The sequence below is a fragment of the Lonchura striata genome, chromosome 2 (genome assembly GCF_046129695.1).
Source record: "Lonchura striata isolate bLonStr1 chromosome 2, bLonStr1.mat, whole genome shotgun sequence".
NCBI lineage: Eukaryota > Metazoa > Chordata > Aves > Passeriformes > Estrildidae > Lonchura > Lonchura striata.
The window spans coordinates 39388282-39394281 of NC_134604.1; positions in this window are offsets into that span (position 1 = coordinate 39388282).

Here is a 6000-nt window from a genome sequence, read left to right on the forward strand (position 1 = left end):
ATAAGAAGGCATTTCCCTATGATCTCCAAGAAATACAGCTGCTTCTTTGGAAGAATTGCTTTTTGAAAGAGGCTAGGATTCTTTTAATAGTTCAATAGTTTAATTAAAGCACATGTCTGGTGGTGTCTTCCATCAGGCATCCTCATCCCATGATATATTAAAAAAAGAAAAATCCATCTGATGTTGTCCCAAGCATGTTCACTGGTTCACTGGCTGTTACTAAATGGACTGGGTGCTTTTACATGGGAAAAAGCAAGCAAGAATGCCTTTTGGATTCATACAGCAGTCAGAGGAAGGTTCAGCAATTGCTGGATTCATCCAGGACATTGCAGGTCCAGCTACAAGCTCATTCCACTGGCGAGCTGAAACAGACCGTGAAGGAGGTGAGGGATGCAGATGCCTGACCCCTGGGCTAGCCTGGTACTCCCTTGTGGGAACCCCAGCCTTGCTCTGGGGTCCCATGTGGTGGTGAAATTCCTCCTCCAACCCGTGCTGCCAAAGAAAAACTCCACAGCCTCTTGCTGTTCGGTCTCAAGGCAGTTTATTGTTAGTTATCTAACAGATTGTCTTCTCGGGCTGCGGCTGCTTGGTCAGCGGCCCAGGCAGAGGCACAAACACTCCTGACATCCTCTCTGTCTGCTGTCTTCTTTGTCTCTCCCCCCGCCCAGGGCTGCTGCTATCTTTTATATGATATATTACATATTACATGTTTATAGTTTTCCCCCAATACCTACTACCTATATTACAAAGTGCTTTTCTACTCTAAACCAATCTGTGACTGCCAACATCACCAAGAACATGGAGGCAAGGAAGAAGAAGGAGGAAGAACAGGATCAGCCCACTTTCCTCCATCTTAGAACTTCTGACCCCCATGTACAAAGTAAAAACCACCTGTACCAGGTGCTAAAACCCCTCTGTACAATACAAAAAAAATTCCCTCTACTTTGTAACTACTTTTACTATGCTATCTAACCCTTTGTGACTGCTTGTTCCACCTCCAAAGTTGGTAATTCATTCCATGGCTCAAACTCAAAATCACAGCTGTTTTTCAGCTGCCTGCCAGGGTTTAAAATGCTTCTGACCAAGGCCTGGAACCTCTAAAAATGTCTGAGAGACATTTTGAGTTCCAACACTCCCTGACCCGGAATCTGCCTGTGTAACCTTTCACATTCTGAAGGAAAGGTGTGATGGCTCAGATTGGCACATCTCATCCCAGAGCATCCCACTCCAGCTATGCTACTGGCCTTGGGCATGTTTCCCAGTCCCTCCACCGAGCCAGCGCCAGCCCTTTCACAGTCATGTGTGTGAGTGTTCACCATCTGTCTGGGACCCGCCCACTTGGGTTTTTTACTTCTGTATCTGTCTGCCTGTCTGGTCAGGCCTTAGATAAAGGAACAAATTACTGTGGAGCATCTCATCACTGCATGCAAGGTCCTTCTAACACCCAGCCTCCTGGTACTTTGGAGAGAATGAAAACTAGTTGTCAGAGATTCACTAGGTACATGGGAGGGAAGAGGGATGAGCTGTCACCAAGCTCACTTCCTTCCTGCTGAGCAGTTGCTTGACAGCAACCTATTACCACCAGGAATTTGTGCTACCTATCCAAATATTTCAAATTGTTCGTGAATAGTTTTGACTTCTTTATTAATGAAATATTTTCAATGCTCATGGCTACAAAGAAAAACTTCAAAGCTTGATTTGCTCAAAAATTGGAGGGCAAACAAGGAGAATTTGCATTTACTACCTTTTATGAAAGACTTTTCCATTTTTGAGATGCTGACTTGAGATTTTTAAATACCTCGGAACAGTAATATCGTGCTTTCTTTGGCTAACAGGACACTTGTAAAAAGCAGGTGTTGCAAAACCGACCCGTGTGCGGTAAGTCACTACATGCATTGTTCTTGTCTAGGTGCTCGCTTCCCCCTCTTTGTCTGGACGATCTGGCTGGTGAGATTAGGAGCACCGCAGGGCAGGGAGGATCCCGTCTGTGTATTTGCGCTGTGTCTTGACACTTGTAAAGGAAGCAAGTAATCATCACTCTTGCTGCTTTCAAGTCTCCTTGCACAATAGAAATAATTAATAGTAATAGCAGTGCTTTGCCTATCTGCGGCCCTTTTCATCTGAAGACCTGAAAGTGCTTGACAAGCATTAACTAAATTAGCTTCCAAATACCTGGAGAGGGAGTCAGATGCAATCATCCCCACTTTTAGATGAGCACACAGGAGGAGAAACTAAGCTAACTGAGTGCTTACAGTTAGTCAGCTGAAACCATGTTTCCTCCATTGAGGGAGCTTGCTCAGCACTTAGGAGGCTCAGGCTACTTTTTGAGGTGTCCAAAGGTGGGGTTTGATGTCCACTTTTTACTTCCAAAACATACAGCCTGTGGAGCTGTGTGATCTGCCCTGCAGAGGCTGGAGATGCCCATCAGGCACTGTCATTCATGAAGTTTACCATTTGAACAGCTAACATGGACTAGGAAAGAAGGAAGTTCTGCTGACACCATGTTGGCAAAGCCAGAGTGACTCTGAATTAGTCCTGATTTCAGAAACGTAAGCGGCCCCCAGCACAGAAACACTTCAGCTTGGATCCAGGTGCAGCCAGGTTTGCACCGTGCTGCCTTGCATTCATAACCCTTTTGGTGGCAAATTTGATCAGCCTTAAATACAATGTGTGGCCTTACCAGGCCCTGCCACAGTGTTCACAGCCCTTTCTAGCAAAGAATGATGCTGACAGTCCTGACCCAAATCTGGAGTCTTAAATAGATCTCTGTTAAAACAAAGGTGGTCTGCAACATCCAGGACTGCAATCAGCAGGGGAAAGGAAGAAGTTCATAGCATCAACTACGTAAGATCTGGTACTGACATGAAATTATAAAACAAAGGCAGGTGATGTTTTGAAAGACTACAGCAAACTCTTCAAAGTGGTAACTGGGCTAGTGGATGAGAGAGGTTTTTTTCCATAGACTATGGAATTTCTAATGCTGCTAAATTATTTTCCTTTTTAATATCAGGCCTGAAAGGCTTCCATTCCAGGAATGGCTGTCAGGCTGTAACATAGGCTCCTTCAAACAGGAAGTATCAGAGTCACTGAAGAGCAAGGGCTGCTCCTTATTGCAAAACTTTGTAGACTCAGATGAAAGACACTAATGGCGTTGGCAGCATATCCCATAAATCACATGATTTCACTGTGGACAATCATCCATGTTTCCACAAAGTTGTGACATTTTACACATTTTCTCCTTTCCAGCTGAGAAACTGGCCAGAAGAAATTGTCTGGACATCAGGTAACTCCTGTCAGCTCCTCCACTTCACATGACACCCTCCTATTTAATCAACAGACCCTAAGCAAAATGTCACAATCCTGCTTGGAATATGCAGCTTAATATCACTCTTAGGGATGGGTTGCCTGTCAGAATTGAGTTTGCAACAGTTTGAAGCCACTTGAGCAGATGCAATCACATCAGTTCTTTATTTTCTGCTTGCAATGCTTGATACCTTCTCTGCTACCTGCTTTAAATAGTCCTGGTTAGGTTTCCAGTGCTGGGGTTTATTACCTCAACTCCCCTGTTTACCCAGAGAGAAAATGAGGTAATGATCTCATAGGAGCAAAACAAAAAGGTCACATTTCCTCTAGAGTAAGTAAATAGGTCAGTGCCAGGAGACATGATGGAAGAGGATCCCATGATGCCCATGGGGTGACTAGAGGAGGCTGGACAGGCAGCAGAGCTGCCTGGGGAGAGCTCAGGGTTACCTCAGCACTGGCCCTCCCTGCTGGCAGGCAGCAAAGGTGTGTGTGAAAGAGTTCACCATGCAACCAATCACAGCATCACTTCCACAAACACTGGAAGTCCAGCAAGACCCTGATCTCCACCAGCCTTGTGCTCAGGGGAAAGCCTGGGGGCCAGGAGGGCTGTAGCCTTGCTCCCAGCTCTGGACAGGGAGTCGAGGTGGCCTTGCTTCATGAGGATCTGGACATTGTGTACTCTTCCTCCTTCCTCATTTGTATAATAGGGTTAATAAACATGTTCTGTCCCACAGTGCTGACGTAACGTTAAAGCTCTTTCATGTTTGTTGAGTGCTACAATACCACTCCATGGAAACTCATAAATAATGTACCTTGAAGTTCTGTTGAGGTATTAACCTTGTTTTAACAATGCAGATTTACATGAGTTACCACACAGCTTCTCTTAATTAGGATCAAAACTTACTTTTTTTAGCTTTGTTTTAATGGGTCTTAAGGATGAAAAATTTGTACTTGCCCAGCCTATTTGGCAACTTATTGTAATTTCTTCAAGCTTGCAGTTCCTTTCGGTGCACAGCTAAATGCCTTTCTTCTCATCATTGCTTTCCTGTACACTCTTCAAATTGAAATATCTTTAGGGGATTTTTAAAAATGTATAATTTGTTTCTCTGAAATCTAAATTCATCTATGTTATCATACTTTATTAGTGGTGTGAGAGATACTGGGTTTGGCTCAAAACCTTGACAGAAAAGAAAGGGTCTGTGTATCTCTGATACAGCAGAGGCCCTTTTTTCCATTTCACACCTTGCCTCAAGATTTGCCAACAACTGGTAATGTACCAAAGTAGCTGTTCTGCAAAGGGACTGTCCACACAGAGATGAACAGAGAAAATTATTCTGTGTTAATAATATCCAGACAAGCACTGTGGTAAATGCCCAGTTGTGATCCTGAGCTGGGTGCATGGACTGAGCCCAAATGGCTGTAAAGCAGCTCCAGGGAGCCATGCAGGCTCTGACATGGGAATCTGGAGGGAGGGGTTCAGTTTCCATCCTGCCACAAAGACTTCTGGGCAGATGTGAGTCAGATTCACTGGGTCATGTGTAATATGAGATATAACTGCACTTCTAATATCTTCACTGATACTAGATCCTTGTTATTCTTGGAGTTCAAGCAGCTTTTTTGTCCTTCTGTCTCCAACAGTTCCAGTTCTCAGACTTGGAGTGCTCCAGGGAAATGCTGTGCAAGGCTTCCAGGGTAGCCTTTCTCACCAAAGTCCTACCCTGAACTTCATACAGAAATTCTGAATGCCTTTTGAGATTTCTGACTTATCAGTGTGAACTCAAAAGATTCAAGTAATTCACGTGCACCTTGTGCGACTGCCCAAGATAACGTGAGGTTTATATTCTGTTCACTACTGCTGCAACTCATAAAATCTTTTGAAAGTGCAATAGAAACTGGTTTTAAGTGATATACAAAGAGATTTTTACATTTAATGAGTGTTTGTCTGCAAAGAATGGGAAAACTGATGAAGGGAGAGGATGTCTTGGTTTAAAGGCTGATGCAAAACTTAGGAGGATTCAGTTCCCAGATGTATCACAGACACTCTTTGTCACCTTGGGATAGTCACTACAGGCACAGCTCCAGGGCTGGTGGCAACACTAGCTGAGGGCAATATTATGCTGGAAACCAACTCCGCAGCCTGGATTGCAATGGAGACACAAACCAACACAGCAGAGGCAACAGGAAGGACCAGCTATTAATGGGAAGTACTACTATCAAGAAGAAGCAAATGAAGCAGAGTAGACAATCACAGAGTAGACAATCTGCATGAACATCAGCTCATCATCTGCTCAATGGAGCCAAAGCTAGGCTTCAGGCTAGGCAGCCTGAATAAAGTACTCATCTATGATCTAATTTCAAGGAACTCACAAAGGTCAGTGCATCCATCATCTCTCTTCATTGATCTTACAGCCATCACAGCTTAAATATTTTAGTTTAATCACTAACATTAGTTAGTGCAAGTCTGGGCTTCAATGCACTAACTTAAGCTAATTCTTGCAATAATTCCTGATTTACTTGAAAAGAAAGCTCTATTGGTCATGATTCAGGGCTCATTCACAAACTGGTATTCAAGATGTTCACCCTTCGGTCCTATGAACATTGCTTCTCATTGCGAAACTTTGAAACCCAGCCATGCTCTAATTTCAGCCTTCAGAGGGACAGAAAGTCTCAGAATAACCAACAACCAACCCCTTTGCT